Here is a 24,931-nt window from a genome sequence, read left to right on the forward strand (position 1 = left end):
GGTTGTCAAAACTAGTGACCTTCTTGTCTGTTGGCCTAATTTTATTATTTATACATTGATTTATAAATTTAAACTTGTGTAACAATACATCTTGAATGTTTATCATATGTATGGAATGATGGTTTTCTTTCTTTTTCTGACTGCCACCACCTTCAAACCTACCTCCATGTCTTAGGTGAAGAAATTGTTCTTTAAGCACAGGCAAATGTTCTCATCAAGCATCTGTAACTACATTTTGATCCATTATTACTTCTTTTAGATTCAGTGATAGTGATGAAGACCAAATGTCTAAGATGATACAATAACAGACATGGAAGTTGTAGAATCTTCTCCATGCATAATAACTTGCTCATAATTTCTTGCTACCCAGGATCTAGTCAATGGATGAATAAATTGATTCTTTTGACCTGGATAAAATTATTTCATTTTGAGTCTTCATTCTGAAGAATTTGGAACAATTAAAAAATCTAGACTAATAGTGTTCTGTTCTAGAATAGGGTTTTTGAGAATGGAGTGCAGATGACTATTGATGATGACCTTCAGGATAAAGTACTTGTCCTCGTGTCCTTGGGAAGCCTGAAGAAGCTTTGCTGTTTTTACCACTTTTCTTGTAAGTTAACGTAAATTAACTTAAAGTAAATTTCATTAGCAATTTCATTTTCTTCTTATCATAGTCAACACATTTAGGCTATGTACTTACTCTAAAAAGGTGTTTTACAATACATAGGTACTAAGGTGCATGATTTATGTACTCCCCTTTTTTCCTCGAGGAAGAGGGATATTAATGCTTTATTTTTAAAAAAAATAAAATCCATGAAATTCTTATCTCCATATTTAGAAGTTATTTCTGAGTTTTTATACTATTTTAAGGGGGACAAATCTGATTTTATTTTAGCAAAATGGAATGAATAAGAAATAAAAGCATATATTAACATTATGGATTTAATCCTGAGTTTAAAAAATACACTTTTTGGGTAGCACTAAGAAGAGAAGAGGCAGTGGGCTGATTCGTGGGGGCATCCTCTCAAGGGAGAATCCTAGCTACAGTTCAAATGTGGAAACCAACTTCATAGAGCTTGGAAATGTTACCATCACAAACATGGTCGGTTTGAACCTAAATACCTAGTGAGTTTGTTTTAAAACTGGGAATGTGGCAGACAAATGACCAGAGATGTCAACTGTCATGGAGGATTAAGGCGAAATGTTTGAGAACTCCCAGCCTGGCCTGTGGTAGAGTCACAGCGTGGTGAATCACACTGGTGGAGAGATAGGTTTGGCAGGACCTAGCAGGAAATGGAAAGAAAACTAATTATGAACAGGCTATTGGGAACAGTAGCATCTGAACCTTAGAATAAATTTATATATTTTTGACTCAGATCAACAGCATTTTCAGATCTGGGTAACACAACCAGAATATACAGTTAATCTGAGTTTGTTTAACATTTTTAGCTCTGGCCATTTTTCAAGACCGTATAGCAATTTTCTTTCTTGAAAAGCTCCTTACTCTTTAAAGACTAAATCTTAGAACCTGGTAGAATTTCAAATACCAAATTTGGAATTGTAATTCAAATATTTTATATATAATTTATATATAACCCTGAAGAAAAATGCTTGAGACATAAATAAAAATTATTTGATTATCAAATATGGGGATCATATTTGATTTATTTTATATTCTTGATACATTTTTTATCTCTTTTGATCATGTAATCTCTTCCGAAGCTTGATAAAAATAAAACTACTAAGATTAATACATAAAACACCAAAGCACATATCACCCTTGCTTGAAATTTACTTTTGTTTGATTTATTATATTTCATTTTATATTATAATTATGAATGGATATTAATTACATTAATTAATGAGATTCATAGTGGTATTTCCGTAACGCATGCATGTGTTGGTTGTATTCCTCCCTTTCTACATTTACTCTCTCCTCTTCCCATCTCTCCTCTTCCAGTCTTCTTTCTCCGTCCCTTGCAGTTTTTCTTCTACTTTCAGGTCATCTTTTTTTTTCTGTACATGAGAGAAACATATACTTGTTTTCTTTGCCTGACTTATTTCATTTTCCTGAAAATATAATACTCCATGTGCATACATAGCACCTTTTCTTTAGTGATCTGTTGATGGACATCTAGACTGTTTTCATATCCTAGCTATCACGAGCAATGCTGCAGTTAACATGGGTGTGCAAATATCCTTTTTGTATTCTGACATCCTTTCCTTGGGTATATCCCAGGGTGTGGGATAGATGGATTATGGAGTGTTTCTATTTTCAGCTTTTTGAGGAACTTCCATACTATTTTCCGTCATGGCTGTTATAGTTTCTATTTTCACCAATGCTGTAAAGTTTCTTCTTTTCCACTTTCTCATCGGCATCTATAATTTATTTATTTTGGCACTGGGGATCGAACTCGAGACCTTACATTTGTGAAGAAGGCTGTGGAACCACTGAGCTAAATAAATCCCTGGCCCCTACTTTTGTTTTTTCATGATAGCCATTGTAATTGGGGTAAAATGGAATCGAGATTTAGTTTTTAAGAAATAAATTATTTTAGATAAAATTAAAGTTCTCTATATTTTATTTCTATTTTAAAAAACACTTATAACTAAAAAATAAGACATTTAATTTCTTGAGAAGGTCTCAGTACACTTGCACTTCACATGTGAATGCATATTCCACAGGTACTAATGTGAGACTATTACTTTGTAAATATTCAGTGTATAGAACAATTGGCAAATATATAAGATATTTATGTGTTAAGTGAAAATTAAGTAAGTTACGCTATGTTTGTAATAAAAATTCATATTGTGGAAGGAGTTCAAAGTAATACTGTAGTAGTAAAGTAAATACCAAAATAAGAATGATAGAAATACAGGCTGAGATGTATCAGAGAATTCCTTTTTCCATTTTTATTTTTGTATCAAAATCATAGTCAATCAAAATATTTCTTTCTTGGGCTGGAAATTCATATAGTATTGGAATTTTTGGTGTACTGTAACAAGTACAGGGGCCCAGAGTGTAAATGAAAATCCAATTTAGACATAGAATTAGGGGAAAGAGTTAGAATAATCATTAATATATTCAAGCAAAAATACACTTCAATAGTTTTATAAAAGCACTGTTTACACCTGTATTGGCAGAATTTGTGACAGAATCTAAGCAAAACTATGGAATACGATATTTCTCAAAAACCCAGGTTAATAAGTCCTACCAAAATAAATTTCTGAAGACTTGTAGAGTGCCACAGCTTCTAGGCACATGAAGAAAGTTGTAACTTGTGTGATGAAACAAGACATTTGTGCAGGAGATACTACTGCCTTTTACAATACGCCAATTACATTTCGTCCTGAATTTAGGCATACTTATTCATCACACAATTTTTTCATTGTAGCTGTTGTATCATTTTCCTTTCCAGAGTTAGCTATTGCAGTTTAATTTCCTTATAGTTTCGTTCATATTGGTGGAATAATTATCATATTCACCATCTGTCCAATGCCTAGAGGCATCTAAGAGACATCTAGCTAACAGCCAGTGATCAAGTTTGTTGAAGAATCATTGCTTTAAACTATTATGTCTAAAGTCAATGAACATTATTAACGAATACTTTGTTACCTCTGTTAATATTAATAATATAGTTACCTTTAATTATTGATTTAAAAACTCAATACTTGTCATGTAATTTATGGCTTTTAGAAGTTAATAGTTATAATGCTGAAAAGCATATCTTTATGTTGTTATACTGACATATTGTACAGTTGTAGTTGTTTAGAACATAGATACATATGGAGGGATGAATTTGAGCACAGATTTCTTTGAGAAGGTATGGTCTGCTCTTTAGGGCTTTAAAGCAGATAAAGTGTCTTTGTGAGTTATAGGGAGAGACAGTCAAGAAAATGATCCTCAGGACTATCAGCAGTAACCACTCTCAAATGTATTCTAAAACTTCTTTCATTAATTATTGGTCAACTTGTTATATAATTTCAGAAAATGTATTAAAATGTAAGTTTGGAAGAGAGTGAGGTACTGTGGTTTAATTTTATTATTTGTATTTATTAAGCAGCAGATTATTTTTAAATGATGTGTTGAATGGATCCTCACTTTATTAAACACTTGAAAATGGAGGTGCTCTGATTAAAACAGGCATGGGTGACTAAGAAGATTTATGGAAATATTACATTGATCCCCATTAATTATGTAAAATTAATGTATGTTAATAAAATGTAAAAAAACCCACAGATATGGAGAGCCAGAGTATTCCCACTGAGCCTCACCTGTGTTCCCTAGGTAGCACTTGAGGCATTTCCAATGCTCCAGATATAATATATATTTCTCTACCCAGGAGATTCCCCAGGAGTTTTCCTCCAAAATGTCCCCCAATTCCTTACTTTTGCTCACTGGTGGGACTGACTTGATCCTCCTCTGTGACTCTGGCCCTTGTAAAGCACAAGGAATAGGTACATAACTACCACTGCCTATCATGAAAACATCAATGTCCATGCTAAGGGCGCTGTCCCAGCACACTCTCCCTAGTCTGAGGTGCCAGAACTATGTTAGGTCCCCAGTACTGGTGGTATAAGCATCTTCTCTCCCATGCTCTAACAGCTTTTCTTCATAGCCCAAAGCATATTTGAATATCTCCATCTGCTTATGGTCAAATAAATCAAATATAGTGATCCTGATGGGAATGATAACACACAATCCCTTCCGTTTATACTTTCACCCACCCTAATATAAAACAAAAGTAAATAAATGGAGTCAGACAGACATGTTTTTAAAGTGTGTTTGTGTATATATGCATATGTGTGTGTTGGAGGGTGGTAGATACAGGGTGTTTATAGGTCAGCTTTCCTATTGCTAGGACAAAATATCTGACTCTTGCAATTTAAAAGAAGTGAGATTTATTTTGGCTTACAGTTTCAGAGGTTTTAGTGTATTACTGGCTGTCTCTATGGCAGAGGTGGAAGGGTGTGGTAGAGAAAAGTAGCTCAGCTCCTGACATCTGGGAATAAGAGAGCTGGGAAGAGTCTGAGAGGAAAGACCCAGGGACCAGATATGTTTGCCATGGTTGTGCCTACACGATCCACCCAGACACATCCAAAAGTGTGCTTTACTAATCTCCTAGCCATCTCTCAAGTCATTCAACTTGACAATCAAGATTAACTATCACATGGGTGATAGCTAAGCCATAATTTAATTTAGTCAAAAATGTTCTGCTAAACATAGAATGCAGCTGAAAAACCACTAACCTGTTTTGCAAACAATGATTGTCACCAGAACATGGTCAAAATCCTATTTATGTTGCATAGTTGTGTAGCTTGAGTTTTAAATTACTTCATCTACTGAGGATTAATATACATGTAATTGGGAAAGCTATATTTCTTGGGATTGATAAAGTACGATAGCATTACTAATGTACTTGACACTAGTATGTGCTTGGAAAATTTAAAAAATGGGTCTGATTTTTTCTCCAAGATATTTAAAATGATTCTACTTAGCACATGCTCCTTGCAGTGCCCTTCCACTTTCTCCTCTTTATCCTTTGCATTCAAAATCAAATATGGGGTTGGGCATTTTTAGCTCAGTGGTTTGGTGCCTGCCTCACAAGCCCAAGGACCCAAGTTTGATCCCCGGTATAAAAAAAAAAAATCAAATCTGTGTGTGTACATATATTTTGTAGGAGAAATACGTACATGTACATAGAAGAGAGCTTTTGAACATGTGAAATCATTTAATATGTTTGGGGAAATGTCTTTTTTATCATGGAGATTGTGTTTTAAAATTTTTGTGTGTGAAAGGATCTCACTTAAAAACAATTTTAGCTGGATAAAATATTTTCAAACTTTTCCTAATTAATAATCTGTGAACAAGAGTGGACACATGGAAATGTTTTGCAAAACTGTTTGTCCTTTTGTTTCCAAACACAGCATGGCTGCAGCAAATTTTTATGCTTTAAAATCATTTTTTTAACAAAACAAGCTTTTGGAACGACAGTAAGCTACTAAACCAGGCAAAACATGGACACTGAACTATTTTCATTTTTAAAATTTTGTCAGTTCCTTGTCAACCTTTGTGCCGTCTATTCTTCTCTTCATTCCACTCTATATCACACACACAAAATTCCTCAGAAAGATTTCTTGCTCCCTGCTAATCTATTTATCCTTTTTTTTTTCTTTGAATCAAAAAATTTGCCTCAAATAAGTAATTCTGAACAGAAGGTTTCAGTTTTTCAGATGATGGCTTAAATTTTTTATTTAATTGTTTATAAAGATTTTAATTGGAACAGTATTTTTGAGTTGAGAAAGAAATTAAAATGATGACAATGGTAACAAAAAGTTGTGCATATTTTTCCTATTTCTCACTTAAAATATTACGGGAATAAGGCCATATCTACTCAGGCTGTTCATACATTTATTTTTTCATTCATTTATTCAACATTTATTTCATGAGTAATTATTGTGTGTCAGCAACTTACAGGTCCTAGAGAGCTATGACTAGCTGGAGCTCATATGTCACTTGCAATAATGGTGCTTAAAAATGATCAGAGTTGGAAAAATAAACACAAGATTCTCCACCAGTGATTCTGCCATTCAGTACGAGACACTCACAATACATTGGAAATGATGCCTTTCCTATTCCTATATGTGACTGACAGTCTTACTCGTTACCTTCCTACCCTCCACTAAAGTCAGTTTTATTATTCTGACCTATTCATTAAGCTCAGATATGGGAAACACTTTGGCAAACCAGATGACTGAGTTTGCTTGCTATCTACACCCTTCCTTCCTTTCTTTTTCTCTTTCTTTCTTTCTTTTCTTTCTTTCTTCTTTCTTGTTTAAGATAACTTATTAAAATTTGCACGTTGCATGCAAGTACTTTCCAATAACAATGGGACTCTTTAGTACTATCCTGGAGAGTCTTAAATCTTTTTTTATTGCTTAGTTTTATAAGACAAGATTATCACTCTGAACATGACAAGGAAAGCAGTTTGAACAAAGTTCTTAATTCACCACTATATGCTTTCAATTCAGTATGAAACTGTTAACTTTACAAAAAGACAACTAGGAATATGGCTAAATATTTATTTTCATAATCTCTAGTTTCACATATTTCTAAGTTCAGAACTGAAATTCTATATCTCCTCTGATACCCTAGAAAAGTTAATGGTACAAACTCTTTTTTTATGAAGTTTTCCCCTAATGCAGTCTCTTAATTTTTTATGGCTGTAAAAAATAAGACATCTTTCATGTATGACAGATGTTTCCTCATCCATGTTTCATGGGCATAATCCATCTTTAGAAAACATAGAAAAGTGTGTTTCTACCAGCAGTGCCTCATGAAAAGAAGACTGTCTTGATTAGAAAATCCTTCATAATGAGTGTTAGGGACATACGCTGTTCAAGTTTCTTGATGGAGTTCTATGCTGAATAGTAGAAGAATTAAGCTAAAATATAAGAAGCAACTTTAAGTATATACATGGTAATAGTGGCCATTTGAATAGAACATATTCCTTTGGTGCCATTTAAAATTTACTCATTTTTAAAAAAATATCAGATACAGAAAGGTAGAGACACAATGACTTTAGAGGAGTTTCATTTTTGAGATGGTTTACAAGCATAAGTATTAATATGGATATTTTAATGAACAGAAATAAGAGCAAAAATGAATATATTAAATACGGTTAAGAAATAATCTAAGGCTCTCACCACCAAACTAGCATCAGATACACGTTTGCTTTAATTGTCACAGAAGAACAGAGATATACATTCTTTTTGTTTAAGATTGATCCTATCTCCTTATAATGCTGGAAGATTGAGTAGCTTTGCCTTTCAGATTTTCACCCAGTTATTTTTAGTCCTTCTGAAGCCTGGGAAATAAGAAATATAACCTCCTTGAAAAGTCCAAGCGGGCCAACCATAGCAAGGCCTCTGAATCTGATTAGATAAAACAACAAAGAGGTTCTGTTGGGGCAGAGGCAGGAAGAGCCAAGGTGGGTGGCAATCTCTGCTTAACTCAGGGGAAATAGAGCCTCAAAGAATTCAAAAGTGGGTGAAAAAAGAAAATATAAGCAATAGACAACTTTCCCACATCTCAGGTCACTCTCTAAATACAGCTAGAAAAATTTTCCCCACACTAAACTTTTTTATGATTTCTGAAGTATAATAAACAGTATGTGAATGTATATTTATCCTAAGCACCACACTGAGAGAGATATTTGCTCTCTAGTAGTGTTTGTGCTCTGTATTAAAAAGTTTCCATCCCTCTTAGGAGTTTAGAATGGAAATCAGGACACACTGTTACTTATGAAAATGGATATGTGTTTAAATTTCTCAATATGATACTGGACTAACTTAACTGCAGTCTTTTTCCTTGGATATTAAAATGTTAGAGAATCATGGGCATAAACATATGGGTAGACATTTACTCCCCAGGCAGGGTTAAGAAATAAAGACAATATCAGTTCTGCCACTTGATTTTTGGGATCATTGTGTCAGATGTTAGCCTGGCAAATGCCAAGCAAAATCTGACCTAGAAGGTGGGAGTGGCTGGTGTGCCAACAGTTGTCATCAAAAGCTTTTGACAGTGCCCAAATAAGTGTCATTACGCATGCCCAGCCTCACCACATTGTAAAGGAAAACAAATATAAAAAGAGGATGTGGTATGAAATATAAGACACAGGACATCTGGCATCTTCAGTCCTTTGGAAGATGCTAAAGTGTCCTGTATTTCAGCTTCACTATTTAAAATGTAGGGATTGTTTTACATTTCACATTCATTTGGTAACTTGAAAATCACTCCAAATTCTTACTTATTTCATTTCCTCTGTCCATGCTTAAAACTGTGGAGAAGCCACAAAGAGGGAAATCATAAGGCATTTAATGTTTCTTAGGTAGAAGTAAAGTCTACACTTGATCTTAGCCAAAAGGCCAAGAAGCGATGAAGTCAAGTCTAACCAGCTAAACTTGCTGTGTTTTTCTGAGTTTTTCAACTTCTTTCTTCACTTATCAATAGTCTGATTCTTTAATATGTCATGAGCAGCTGTGGCAGAAATGTGAGAAAGCTTTAGTGGAGAGGCAGGACTGTGCTTGGACCAGGAAATCCTGCAGTCTGTAGGGAGGGTGGGAGACATTCCGGGTATGTAGGAGGAAGGGTGAGGGAGTATGGTGGGCTCAGCCCACTCACCAGCAAGTCCTGTAACTACCAGATTCCACTTGTTAGCCAGGACTGTTTGAGCTATTCCCTGTTTCTATGTACCATCCCAGGTCCGCTGAGGGTGCTGTGGGGCATCCAGAGTTAATGAATGATTGTTTCACTTCTACTTATACAAAGCCAGGAGTATCAGTAATAGGCCCAAAGGCCATGGCAGCATGAAGCACCTGGTCTAAGACCAACCTGGTTTAGCAGTTGTCTTTGTCCGGTGCCTGTGTGCCATGTGGGAAGGGGACCTGGCACTAGCTTCTCAGTGCCACTGTGGCTCTGTTAATCTAGGGATTTTTGAATTTGAACATGGAAATTGGATGGTTCCACTATACATTTTTGCTCTCTGATTATAGATACTTGTAGACAAAAGTTTTGAGAGACTTCTGGTATTAAAATATTACAAATTTTATACTGTACTCTCATTTTTACATGAGGAAAACACCACTACAAAATGTGTCTGTCTTGTGAAAAGTATAATATTGACTGCAGAAACTCCTATACACAGAAATGTTTCTGTTGTTGACAAACTATTTAAAGAATCTTTTTGTATTGCTGGTAAGATCAACTATTTACATTAGGTCCTGGATTCCAAATATATATTATATATATATATATATATGTATATATATATATATTATGCATACACAAATATACAATATACAAGTATACAAATACACAATACAAATATACATATATATATGTATATATATATGAATGAAATCATGGAACTCGTTAACTTATTCTAAACACTGTTTTAACTGCACAATTATAACTATAAAAGTGTTAAAGTTGATTTTGTAGCTATAATCCAAGGTATAATAGAAAAATCATAACTTTCTAGTCATAAGTTTCCTTATTTTCAAATTAAAATATATTACTTCTAGGGAGAATTTTTCAATTTATGAAGCACTTTTGCACATGTTAACTTTTCCATCTTCTAAGAAATTTGGGCTAGATAGTTTGTAAATGGTTTATACCTTCCTCTGCTCTAGACTTCTATTAGTTTGAGGCTATTCTTTTATTAAAGGCTACAGACTGGAAGGTGGTTTTTCACAACTGAAGCAATAGAATGAACTAAGCTATGCAACAGAGGGACATATGAATGTGCTTCATAAAGTCCTTGTATCGTTAGATAGCACTTTTTAAATCCCCATCTGGTGCTCAGGTTTTTTTGTTTAAAGGGCCAGAGACTCATCGTTGGAGAGTTTTGAAGTGGAGGAGACAGTCTGTCAGTGCCCTGAGAGCCAGAGCAGCTGAGCATTTGAAGTCAGGCAGCCACCCACATAGTGCCAAACTTGCCACCATGGAAAGGGTTGTACAAGTGCTGAAGGAGAGTACAAAGAATATGACACCTGTCCTTCCATTGATTCCCATTCTTTCAGCATCTTTTTTTGTCTTTGTTTTACTAATCACCTTTTAACTGCACCAGTTTAAGAAATAAGCACTGGCAAAGACAAGTTTCCAACAGAGCACTCTTTCAAAATATGCCTTGAAGATAATACCCAGATTAAGCTCCCAAACCAGGCTGTTCTCTTTGTTGTTGCAAGTTTTCTGAAAGTGGTCACTTCCCTAATGTGTTAAGAAACTGAAACACTTTCAAAGAAATATGATTTTGTTGTATGTTTGTCTGGCTCAGTACAATCTTGACCAGAACTTTTATTGCAAAAAATTACCTCAAGGGCTGGGGATTTGTCTCAGTGGTTCTACCACCTGCCTCGCAAACGCAAGGTCCTGAGTTCGATCCCTGGTCCAAAAAAAAAAAAAAAAATTCCCTCAAACTTTTTGTTCTGGCTTCTAAAATCAGTTAACTGTGTTGTACCTTTTCCATTTTGAAAGTGGTTATGAAGCACATATAGGGTGGTTTCTAAGGAAACTAAGGCAGTTTCTAAAGTGGTTTGCTAAGGAAAGACCTTTGCAATCTGACAACATTGGTTGTAACTCGAGTAGGATGCACACAGAAAAATTTTTCCTTAAAAATTCCTGGAGGAAACCTGAGGTCTTTTAAAGTTCACCTTTGTTATTTAACTATTGTGTATGTTACTAATTCTACATTCTATAGAGCTGGTAAGGAGTTCTCTTAAGCACCAGAGCAAACGCAATGGTTGACTCATCCTCAGATGTGGATTACACGTGTGGGGTTGTGTTTTGGATGCGGCACTCTGGAATAGCAACACTCCATCACAAACACAGTGGCACACCTGTACTCCAAATGGCCGAATAAGGCAAAACATATGACATCAAAATGCTGGCACTCATATTAAAGAGAAAGGAAGAGAAATAGAAGCTAAGCTGTAGCAAAGATAAAGACAACATCAAGGCAATAATATACATGAAGGATAGAAAGTTTTAATGTATGTTGCTCATGAAATGATTTATTGATCTTTTAACCTCTGCTCATAAGGCATTTTTGCTCTGTCTGATGTGGATGCAGACACCACATACACACGGTGTGAAAAATTGCTAAGATGGATGTTCTGTTTTAAAACATAAATCATCACAGATTGCACAATGAAAAGTAACTGCTGCTGAAATATCCAAAGCCTCTGAAACATCACAGAGAAGGAAACAAAATGGCTTCTTCTGCAGTTTTCAGTGCTAACAGACGGTGTAGAATAAATACTACTTAAAATTTTAAAGGAGGAAGTTATAAATTAGTATATAATATTAAAAGGAAAAGTTGTATAATTGTTTTTATATAAAATTTTCACAAATTACCTTTCCAGTCTAATAAAGTCTTACTCAGACATCTTAAAAGAAAGCATTAATAGAGTCAATTTGTGGAGCTTTCACAGTTTATTTTCTATAGATATAATTTAAACTACCATAATAAGGATTATTCTGTATGCATAGTTATGTTTCCTTAATTAGTTTTAAGAAGTCATTTTTGCATGTGAAGAAGCATAAGTAAGGAAGCTAGTAAACAGAACTTCTGAAGGTTATTTCTCCCTGTAAAAAGATTAATTTTTAGTCACCAAGTCTGAGCTTTTGTTCACTGAGATTTACATTCTTTTCTTTAAGCTTATTTGTATGTATTCATATCATTTTTTTTCTTTGTATAATAGACAATATGATACCGTGTCATCCAACCGACGCTAGTATCATTTTTTCAAAGAATGTACCTGTAGGAAATTGCAATGGCTTTTGTTTTAACTAGCTGCCTCTACTCTGTGCTTCTTTTTTGTATCACACCTCTGAGATGGCAGCTTTGGAATTCCAGTGCAGCTCCTTGCTGTGTTTTGAAATACAGAGAGTGAACTTAACACCAGAACTGGAAAACTCTGCTTTCTAGTAACTGTGAATACTGGAAAGTCTCAGGCAGAAGACCAAGATTTGACATTAGGTGCTTATTTTTTCCTCTATGAGAAATGATTGTTAAAAACATTACTTTTTTTTTTTTGTCTGTTGGACTCTGAGGAAATACACTACTCACAATGTCTAATTTGAAAGTTTGGTGCTACCACAGTCTTTATTGTAAAACATGTGGCTGGTAATTGAGAAGCTGGGAAAAATCAGGTGGATTAAAGGAAATAAATTAAGAGTTGAGTAATATAAATCTTGAGAGCTCATTGCACCTGGAATCATTTTCATGGTAGTATGTACAATTGGGCTTTTTCCTCTTTATGCTGGCTGCAGGATGAAAATTGCTATTTTGAGTCTAATACTATACAAATCTTTCATTGGTGACTAAAAACTTCTTTTCTTGTTGAGATTTCAAGAAGTACCAGCACATGTTTTGGTAGTCATTGCCAAAATTTTCTACTATACATCTTTGATTGCAGAGGGGTATTCTTTCCTTTAGCTTATGCTTTATATGGAGAACTGACATGTACTGCATTTGGTAGAGGCAATCTAGAAGTGGTATGAGAAGCTTTAGGGCATTTGAAAAGAAATGGTTTTAAGAATGCTTAGCATTCTTAATTTATTTGTATAACAATATAAAAAGAGTTTGTGTTCAGGAATAAAATAAAAATAATAATATTACTATTTTTGAGCTCCTACTTTATCACTCAATTTTTGCAAATATGTACATTATCCAATAATATGAACATTTATTGAACATTTAATTTGTATCAAAGTGGCTGAATCCCTTTATATATATATATTCACTTACTGAATCTTCATAGGATTATGAAAGCCCTTTTTTATTCTCATTTTATAGATGAGAAATCTGATGTTGAACTCTTAACCTTTGTAGTGCATTGCAGCCTTGTACTGCTTTTTCACTCAGTACTTGCAATATCCTACAATGCTAGCCATAATTATCCCCTTTTTACAAATGAGTAGACTGGAGCTTAGAGGTTCAGTAACCTGCTTAAAGTCAAGCAGCTGGGAAATAGTAGAGCCAGATTTCAAGCCAGGACTAAATGATTCCAAAGCTCCTGTTTATCCATTTCAATAGGCAGAAGGCTAAGTCACCACCTTTAGAGAGCATATCCTACAAGCTTGGAGCTGGGAAGAGTCTGAGGCTATGACCGTAAAGCCATGTGGCAAGAGCATTGCACCTTCCTTGAACTATATCCTGTACAGATGGTTCAAATTGTCCTCCTTGCCCATGCTGCAAGGTCAGTGCTCAGAGTGAATTGAGAATCTCAGAATGGTTTGCTTCCCAGAGTAGACATGCTCTTCAGGACAGGCTCTTTAATGGAATCCCACTGGGACTTCCACATAGCACACATATTTGTAATGCCTTCTCCTGCCTCAGGCTACATGGGTGCTTTGTAGTTAGAACCTAGTTCATTTTAGAATCCCATCTGGTCTTTGGTGGATCACATTGGAGAAAGTGAACTATAGATTAACCCTCAAGCCAGAAAATATTTTCATGGTTCTTATTTCCATAAGGTCACAAAAGTGTATGAGAACAGAATCCTTTGCAGGGAAGTAAAACTCTATAATGTCAGAAATATTCTTTTCTCTAGTTCTAGCTATATCCCTTCAGATTTAGCTATATATTAGAAGCAACAAGTAAGGGCCAGTGAAAAAAACAGCCTGCTGTTCTTTTGGAAGTAGGTAAAAGAGAAAACACACATTCCAAACCCTTGATGTTCTAGTCTTTAGAAATAAATGTATCTATCACTTACATAGATATAATATTTTTATATTCTGAAACTTTCTATCAACTTGGGGGTTTACAATTATTAAATACAATAAGATACACCTGATATTCATATTGTTTTGTGAAGCAATTTACATTTTGCCAAAATGGATCCCACAAGTTAGCATTACTTTCCAAATTCATGAGCACCATAGGGTTTGTTGTCCCTGATTGTTTTTCTTAGGAAGAAGTATCTGTTATGGAGTGCCCAGCCTTTCCTCTCTTACAGGTATAGATTAATGTAACTTTATCTACAATTGGAATCTAGCAAATGCTCATAAGTTAGGTGATATGCATCTGTTCTGTAGTGTCAGAGAGTTATGAACCTGCCATGGACAACTGAAATTTCTTAAGGCAGAAGTACTTGACCTTGGGTCTGCAACACATAAACAAACTACTGGATTCTTCTAACTCTAGAAATAAGACTCTCTTCTCTCTACTTCCCAGGATTTGCTGTTGTTTGCTATGGACTGCAGGCACCCATTTGTTTAGTAAAATTTCCAAAGTATTTTACAAGTCTTCTTTGCAAACTTGCTTTTCTTATGTGGTCATACTAATCTCCTGTCTGTTATCTTGCCAGTTAACAGGTGACTTGAGAGGTATTTCCTTAAATGCCTGGAACTAAAAATAAAACAAAATAAATTTTGTAGAATTTGCAATCTTTGCAGATTGCTTTTGAGTTGGAGCATTTCAGTGCTGAGCAAATCACTCAGGACTGTGTGTTAACACTTAGCCTCCTTTTTATGTGGAGCCCCAAAATCTTCCAGGAATGCAAGCAGTGAATGATCCTTGGTCTTTCTGAGGACTTATTCAGAGCTGGCCAGGCATAGGTTCTCTGGATTCTCTGATGTACCCAGGAATCCATCACAGTCCCTACTACCTCATGTATTTTTCTATTTGGCCTCCTCATTCCTAGGCATTTGATCTGTCTGCAGCTTGCTTCTATGGTTCCTTTGCCTAAGAGGCTGTCAGCAGTATTATTCCTTTAAATGTTTTTGACAAAAGCTTGCCTAAGAGGGCTCTATCTCCAAGAGAATTCAAAGTATTGTAAACAAAGGCAAGCCTTGGGGAAAGCCAATTTCTCCAGGCTGTAAGATCAAAGTGTACAAACATGATTAATTGATAATATCCATATCACTGCCTCTGGCAACCAGTAAGCTTTGCTACAGGAATATGAGCCACCATAACTGTTATTACCAAGTTGCAGAATGTGAAAGAATAAATGAGTAAGTAAAAATGCCATAAAATTTCTTGCCAAAATTTAACAGCTTCTTCATTAAATCTTCCCCTTGATATAAGTTTTTAAAATTAGATTCCGAAGTTATAAAATAGTTGATTCTGACCATTTTTGCATGCTTACTGCTTACTTCAGTGGAAGAACAGATTCTTGGCTCTTCCTACTTGACCGTTTTGGTTGACATCTGTCTTTCCAATTCTTTGTGAATCTAGATGCTGTGATTTCATTAAACACATTGGGGTTCATGGAAAGATCTGTGAGGTCCATTGAAAGATTTCATGAATCATCTTATGTCCACTGTCCCCATACCATTTTGGGTGATGTCTATCTTCCTGATTCTCTAAACCTAGATTTTTATGATTGCATGAATCTCTTTGAAATCCCCTAGAGAAAGCCCTTAGTTTTAGGCCTATTTCCTATGTTTTCATCCTGTTTTAATTGTGCATACTTTTTTCATGTTATTTTTTATATTCCTATATATAAATATACCATCATTTAGCCAATCATTTTCTTAGCTGATCATAGTTATTTCCAAATTTCTGCTATTATAAATGAAACTATGATATGAATTATTGCATACAACTCTGTGTCTGGTTTTTGAGAATTGTTAGAAGTAAAATTATCAGTGTCAGCTTGTAAAAAATTCTCTAAAAATTTTGACCATATTAAAGCCTTACTGTTAGTATTAACATTTTTAAACCTTTGCTCATACAGTGTTATAAATAAATAAATTTAAATTAAAAGCAAGAAAACCTGAATGCAAACTTGTATTTGTTAATTGTGCGAGAACCGAACTATTCTTCAGAGTCTGTGACTCCTGAAGAAGAGATGACTGAGACATACATAGAAGTTTCATTAATCTTATCTTCTCAGCCAGAATTATTTCTACCTACTAGATAGAAAACAATATGGTAATAAAATAAATGTATGTACAAGCTTCCCTTTTCAAAAAAAGTTTACTTCATCAATAATGCTATTCTGCATGCAGAGGGTATCTTATATCAAGGAGAAGTTGTTGAAATCTTTTTGATATGCAACGTTTAACATCACAAAGTTTTGACAATAATGAATAACATGAGAATGCATACAATCTTTTACCTGTTAGGCAGAAATGAAGCATAGCAATGATATTTTCTGAGGAAAATTATTTTAAATGCTTCACACATCATTAATAAAAAGTTACTGCTGTGGCTTGGGTATAGTTTATTTCCCAAGGGTTTATATGTTAGAAGTTTGTTTCCTAGTGTGATGGTAAGAAGTGGTGAGACTCTAAAAGGTGGGGCCTAGTGGGAAGTAATTAGTTCATTGAGGTCCTGTCTTCAGAAGAGATTAATGTAGTTTTTATGGGACTCTGGTTAGTTCTTGAGAGAAGGTTGTTATAAAAGAGCAACACAGACCCTTCCTCAGTCATTGGCTTCCTGTCTCACCATCTGCTCTCTTGCATGTGTTCCCACCATGACACCATTTATCATGAGGCCTTCACCAGAGCCAATGCCATGCCATACTGTTTGAACTTTTAGCCTCTCAAACTGTGAGCTAAATAAACCTCTCTCCTTTGTAAGTCATTGTTCTCAAATATTATAGTATAGCAGTGGAAAATGGGTTGATACATTTCCTGAAAAAAACAACAAAAAACAAATAAATTCTATAAGGTATTATCTACTTGAGGCAAAAAATACTGATTGTGCTCATAAGGATACAGATGAAAATACACCAAATAGAATTAAACAGTGTAAAAATTCTGCCTTCCTGAAAAAAAAATCATACCCAAACCCCTCAAATATAATTCAGATAGTCTGTAATTTGTGCATGTGTAAATGAAGATCCACCTGAATCCCATTAGCCAAGAGTTCTCTTTTTCTCTTTGTGGCATTTGGCATTTCTTCCTTTTGTGCCCATCTTTTCCTCCTGCTTGCACTATTCTCCTGATACTCCAATTTTTATCTCCCTAGGATGAGCATCCAATGGTCTCCGGGACTGATATACATTGATTGTGAGAAAAGGAGAAGAGATTAAAGTAAGACATTTTTGTTTCACTCTGTGTGCCATCTCTTCTCCAACTATGGTAGCTTCTGAAGATGCAGTACATGGGGTTATCAGTCACATTCCCAGCCTCGAGTTCCTTTATCACTTTCTCAGACTTTTTTTTGACTCTTCTACAGGGTCCCACTATCATAAAATGCTCATAATGATGCAGGTTTTTTTTTCATTTCCTAAACAGACAAGTAGTTTATCAGAATGTTAAATCCTGCCCCAATGCCTTCCCCAAATACTTTGCACATGTTTCTTTTGCTTCTCTATCTATCTGCTTGGCTCCTTATTTCACTTGTTTTAGGTCAGATAATCAGAGCATATCACTTGGTCTTCCCCCTCCACACTCTAACTCCTCCTTAATGTAATTTGTTTTTCTTCACAGTACTTGGATCCTATTACAAGATTCTATTTATTTTTATTATTTGTTTCTTCCCATCATCACAGTGAAGGCTCAGTTTTCTGTATTGCTTAATGCCTACTACACTCCCTGACATGTAGTAGACAATCAATAATTCAATGTTTTGGATAAATAACACCTAACAGTGCTTTGCAGTTTATACTTTCATATTTACTTAGTCCTCCGAAATCTTAATTTGCTCTCTATTTATTGTGATCACCTAATTTTTTAAAAGCAAAAACAATGGAACAAAATTTTAAGCTCCTGTATTGCAGTTTGGAGAAGTAGGCAATAAGGAAGAGAAGGATCACTGCCTGGCATAGGTATTGGATTGAAAGAAATCTCTGGTAGGATTTCTGCATCCCAGGAGCTAGTTTCCAACACTAGGGAAAAACATTCAGTGTTAAAATAAGTATAGTAATTTTATTACAGAAAAATCACTAATCCTATTCAAAAAATCATTAATCTCATTCACACAGCTGATATATAAGAGCAGTGAGTCCAAATTGTTAATTTGTAATGAGACTAAACTATCTTATAGAACAGCCACTTCTGGTCACTAATAATTACATTCTTTTCCATCTTTATGGGAAGCAAAATTATAACTAGACAGTTTCTTGGTGAGTATGAAAAAAAAAGTAATAATTCCAATGACTGTGTCATCAACAGCTATAGTATCTAATAATAATTATAATGTCTTTCAGTATTGAGCTCTTACTACATGCCAGGCATTGTGCTAATTTACATGGGTTTATGCTAATACATGATAAAACTATTTTACAGATGAAGCTATGAAGGTCAGAGAGAGTTTAATGAGTTGTTAAGGTAGTTATATAAGATCATACAACTAACAAGTGATAGAGCCAGAATTTAACCAGAGGTCATTTTAAAATCTAAGACTCATGTGTTTCACACTGCCTTACCCAAGGATGATGGCTCCTACGCTAGAGGGCGTGTTTGTAGGAAGGAGCTGCTCTGCTGAACAGTGCTATCATTGTTCTGTTAACAGTGATCCATAGCGATTCTCTTTCCTTTGCCTCCATTGAAGATCAGTACCTCACTTTAACAGAAACATCATCTCTTGGCTATATATTAATGACGGCGATTAAGATAGATTAGGATGCAGTAAAGTCTGTGTCTGAAAGCTATTCCATCTTTTGGAGTTAGGCATCTGAATTCTGATAGAATATAATTTTTTCTTCATTCACAACTTTTCCAGTTATGCCTCCTCCTGTATTCTCAATCTTTAGAATGCTTCAGAAAATCTCAACACTAGCTGCATAATAGGAAGACATTGGGATTTTTAAAAAAATACTGTTATGAGGCCTAGTGATGGATAAATCAGACCCTATTTTAAACAAACACTTCACTAGGTGATTTAAATATAAAAACCAGCTTACCCTAATATACTGTATATCATGTCTTTCAGTATCCACACATAATGGCAATATTCTCTGGACTTTTTAGTTCACTTATTTGATAGTAATGATTTGCTCACATTATGCAGCTAAATTGGCTTTATTTGTGAAGTCAAATTTCCTCACATTTAACATATCATTAAAACTTTTAATAGTTGTTTCTATGCCTTTGTTCAGCCAATTATTGAAAATTATTAGGTCTTTGAAAGAACAGAACAAATTTAGCCTATTTTCACAGAACACCAATATTTCCCAAATACTTAGGAGAATATTATTTTTATTAAATAAATTCAGTTATAGATTGCCATTCAAAATTTTATGAATTTTAAAGATTAATTTCTAAGACGAGATAAATTTCTTGTGTTCACTTCAGTTATACTACTCTGATTTTCTCATTGTGACTCAGGAGAAACTGCATGGAAAGACAAAAGTAGAGGAAAGTAAGAGACAACAAAAAATTAAGATTATTTTGTATAGACAGTTTAGTAATACGGCAAAGACAAGAGCCTTGGACTTTTATTATAAAAAGGAAAATGGGAAATGAATTAATAAAAAATTGGGGGTCTGAAGTCAGTATTCCTTTAGCAGGTACATCATTCAAAACCTTTATATACCGGGACTGCCCCAGCATCTTGAGATATAAAGATGAATTGAATCGAAGAAGCTTGCAGACCAGTGGTAGGGGAACTTACACAGATGTAATTACTGTGCAGTGCAGTCAATGATGGGGGAGAAGGGTTCACAATGTACACATGGAGTCTAGCACCAACTGTAGTAACTTTAACATTTAAGTGGGGATTACAAATTGGCAGAGAGGATAGTATATATTGGGATAGTTCTTTAGGAATTGTAAGTATTTTCATATAAATTCTTTGTTCGATGGTCCCCATGCACTTTGAGTTAGAACTGATTATCTCCAATAAGTGAAGAAAAGTAAGAGATTTGCCCAATATCATTTTAACTAGATCCATGCTCTGGTCATCTATTTTCAAATCCATTACATTTTCCATGGCACAATCTTCCATTCATGCATTTAAGTATCATGCAACTGGTGATAATTATAAATGGGAGAATCTTAGTGCCATTTTATTTTCCCTCAAAATGATTAAATATTTAATTATTTGGACAGGAACAAAATCTTTCAGTGTTCTGAAACACTTTCTATAATACACAATTCTTATATCAAAATGAAAAAAATTGTGGCTCGACTAATAGATTTTGTCAGTATTGAAGACTGATGAATAAAAGCTCTGCTAATCAATATCTAATTTGTCTGAGGAATAAAATTTGTCTTTCTTTTGAAATATTTAAAGAATCTTATGCATAGTTAAAGGATAAAATCTGAACCATTGGTTTCCCTTAAAAATATATTTTCCAACTTGTACTCTCTGTGTTATTATAACAAATAAAAACATTATTAAAAGCCCTGGGTAAGCTTTTTCCTTGAGATAAGCACTGTGCTACCACAACATATGACATCATATTTGGCTCTAATGTTTGGAAATGACAAAGTATAAAAGATGACAAGTTCTAGTAGCCATGTCATAACAAGGGATGAAGTTTAAAATAAGACAGACAAAATAAAGTTTGAGGAAACTATTTTTTAAATTGTACATTTATCATGACAGTTTTGGGGTTAATCTCTGGAACCAGCACAAGGATGAATGAGGTAATATTTGCACATGTTGTGGATAAGATAACAGTGTGGGGGGGTTTCTAGGCTAATGTTCAACTAAGATTATGTGCGTGATGGCTGGAAACTGTTGTGCGGTTAGGATAATACAGGGTTTAGAAAAACTGCTGCTGGTGGAGTGGTGAGGATTCCTGTTGGATCTGAAGCTCTCTGAATGGGGGCATGGAAAGGAGAGGCAGAGAAAGGAGCAATAACTTTCCAAGAGAAAGATTTGGGGAGCTAGAAATGGGAGGTAATCTACCAAACTCCCTTGTAGAATGAAATGGTAAGAGTTGGTAATTAAAACTTCACTGAAAAGTAAAATCTGATGATAAAAAATTAGCTTAATGCTGCTCATGTGTACATTACAATATGGGGGAGAGATTGTAATTCTGATTTCCATCCCTTACTACCCAGATGTTATTACCATTAGAGTCATGTTCGGAGGATTCATTTGGACCTACTTTGTTTTATTCAGTGGCTTTGAGTAAGGGAAAAGAAAGTGGGTTGTGCTGGATGTGTTGACTGAAATGCACCATTAATTTCATGTCTCCATTGTAAAAAGCACTTTTAAAGTGTGCCAAGGCATTTTAAGTGTTTCAACAACATGCTTTTCTGACAATAGAGAATCAAGGGTACATTTTCATGGTATCAGTAAAAATATCATAGTAATTTACAGGGTTCAACTGAACCTTAAATTGAATCACAATGAGGGTCTTTCAGAGCTAATAGCAATTTTAAATCTGTTCCTGGGCCACTGAGATCAGAATAAACATGAACTCTGATTGTCTCTATGATCTGAAGTCTCAGTTGCCAGGGGTTTGAGTTTTATGGAGAATCTCCATTTTTGGAACTCTCTTCTCCATACACAACTGATCCCAGATTTACAAGCTCTGAGATTTTAGAAGGAAAGGAAAAGGCATAGTTGTTTCTTTTTTAACTGGTGTAGGATTCCAGCTGGTATTAGAAGCTATTACTGGCTGAGAAGAAACATTTGTTTTTGTCTCAGTCTTGTACTTGGGTATTCAGACTTGGCAAATGGCTCACTTCGAATATCTAAACAAATAAAGTATTTTCAGGATCTGCTGATATTCAATATCCCATTCTTCTCAAAATTTGCCAGATGCAAACAACAAGAGCCAATTATTCTAGTTTCTGTTAAGTTCCGAATCTCTTTACGGAATTATATTGGTAAAAATCCCATACTTGATTTTTCGTATTAATGTGTCTGTGGACATGTGATTCCACGGTTGTTTCCTGATGAGGTAATTGCACATGGCAACAAGACGGGGTTTTTTTTATTTAATCCCCTCCGTGTCATGTCCTGGGGCACTTTCACATTAACGTTACATTAAATTTCTACTGTAGGTACTCCAGGACGCAATATGTTTGAAACCAATTTTCTGACCTAAATTATCTTTAATATTATGGAGACAGTGATGAGTACATATCTCATATTTCAAGTCCTTGCTGTAAGAGAAATAATAAAGGAGCCAGTAGGCTTGGTGGAAGGAGATAAACATGGGCTTTGCAGTCCAGGTATCTATTAGTTTAAATTGTGCCATTTTTTGACTTAAAGCACATCTTTTTTCTCTTGGTTTTCATGTCTGAAGAGTGGGGAAATTTATAATCACCTTGTGAATACTTTATAGAATTCTATATAAAAAGTGCCTAGCACTATATCTAATATATAAATATATATATATATATATTATAAATATATAAATGGTGTTCAATAGACATTGGTTCTTCCACCAAAGAAGCAGTAAAGGATCTATAGCTGAGGAGATAAATGAACACTCTGAAAGGAAGTGGGCTTTGAGGGGTGTGTTGAAGGATGCATAGAGGTGCATACTAGTGATTTGAGGGGCCCTGTAGAGGAAGACAGAATAGTAAATTATAAGGAAAGAAACATGTTTGGGGAGTAACATGCAGATCAGTTTGACCTAGGAAGATACGAGAGAGTTTTACATAGGGATGTGCCACAGATCCAGGCTTTGTAGGGCCTCCAAATGCAATGTGAAGAATTTCCAAATTCTATGAGCAAAAAATGTATCAGTGGCACAATATATTGTCCTGGAGGATCACTGATCTGGCAGCAGTATTTTCACTGGATGACAGCAGGGAGACACATAGGCTGAAAAACTGGTAAAGACAAGTGTAGAGCAGTGGTAAGTGTAGAGAGAAGTAATGAAGTTTCACACTAGAGTGGCTGGAGTCTGGGAGTATAGTCAACCTCTAAAAAGTGTATTTAACTCAAGAAAAAATATTGAGTAAATATGCATAAAAAGAGGAAGGGTGAGAGAAATATATAAAAGAAAAGAGTAAAAGATAAGTGAAAATGGGAAAGGAAGTGAAAAGAGAAATGAGAAGAAAGTTTTAGAATAGCTTGAGTTCATTCACAAAGAGAGATGTGGAATTTTAGCCATTTAAAAATTAGATTAACACTTTCCTTTTTTTATTTACTCTGAAGTCTTCACCTGATGCACTCTCCTTAATAAATAATACTTGGTGAAGATGGTGACGGTGTATTCTCTTCATGTTAATCCATGCAGTTTGTAGTTTATGAATGGACTGAGTTCCAAAACTCTGTTGCAAGTCAGTTGTTTAGCTATTGGAGTGTATTTTTCCTTTGAGACAATGTAACAGTGGTTAAATTCTCAAACTACTTCACAAAAGGCTATTTAATCCACAATGTGTTGGAATTATAATGCTAATGTACTGGAGAATAGTAATTCCTTATAGGCATATTATATACTTCTTGATGGTTTGTAAAGTGCTTTTGCATACATTTGAAACATGGGACTTTTCTGCATAATATTTTTTCCATGGAAAAATGTGTTCCAAATATTAAATGTGGAGGCTAGTTACACATCCTCCACCCACTCTGCTCTCAGTGAAAAGGCTTGGCTTCTGTAGAGGAGAATTTCCCATATTGCCCTTCCTATAAACAGTCACTCCAAGAAAAATTCTGAAATGGGAGCAAACATAGGATGTGCATAGGTCAATGCAGAGCTAAGCTGAGCTGAGGTGAGCTAAACTGCACTGTCACTGATGAGTTTGAATTGAGAAGAGTGAGTTTGAATTTAAATTCTGCCTACTATCAGTGGTAACTTTGCGTTCTTGTCTCCCCTCACATAAGGGAGGGGAATGATACCTGTCTTGTGGGGTTTTGTGGTTTTAGTGATGAGATGCTATATGAAAGATCAAGTAGCACAGTATACATATAACAGATGCTCAAAATGGTCACGCGTGGGTCAGAGCTGAGGAGATGCTCTGGTGGGGAAGTGTTCCCTTGGTGAAAAGCCAGTTCCAAGTGGGATCCAGTGAGGGTGCCCAGGTACTGATTCTCCTGGACAACAGTGGCAGCATCAACATTTGCTTTTCTGCTTTAATATTGTGTGGACATCAATCTGATAAAGGAACCAGTGCCAGTTGTTTCTTAGCACTGTAACTAACTGACATCCTCCCACATCTCAGTTGCTTAACACAGTGGACATTTAGTGCTTGCTCACACTCATGTGAAATTACACAGGTAGCTTTCCTCTGATAGTGTTTCAGTGATGCAATTCCCTTCTCTCTTGTGGCTTTTCTTGAATTGGCATCAGGCTACTGGAAGAGACAAGAACAAGTACCATCGTAGGTTTCTGTATGGTCACACATTTTTATGGGTCAGAGCTGGAAAGGGTTCCTATCATTCCTACTCATAGCTCATTGGTAAGCATCATGCAGTTGCATCTAACTGCAAAAGTTGGAAAATGTCATCTTGTGATATCATTTTGGCAGTCAGCTAGCAGTGTTGGTCTAGAATAAGGGTTAAAGTTCTGCTAAGTAGCTGTTTATTGGTACAAATTGCTTTTTTTTTTTTTTTTTTTTTTG

General features: G+C 35.1%; 1 long non-coding RNA gene across 1 annotated transcript in view; it reads left to right on the forward strand.

The window, feature by feature from the left end:
* The window catches only part of LOC104866907, a 50,282-nt gene that overhangs the window by 15,327 nt on the left and 10,024 nt on the right, over positions 1 to 24,931 (forward strand). Inside the window, exon 3 of the long non-coding RNA XR_781602.1 lies at positions 17,484 to 17,548. This is a non-coding gene — a long non-coding RNA (uncharacterized LOC104866907). The remainder of the gene's footprint in view (positions 1 to 17,483; positions 17,549 to 24,931) is intronic.

The sequence above is a fragment of the Fukomys damarensis genome, unplaced genomic scaffold, assembly GCF_012274545.1.
Source record: "Fukomys damarensis isolate Sample0158 unplaced genomic scaffold, DMR_v1.0_HiC HiC_scaffold_14, whole genome shotgun sequence".
NCBI lineage: Eukaryota > Metazoa > Chordata > Mammalia > Rodentia > Bathyergidae > Fukomys > Fukomys damarensis.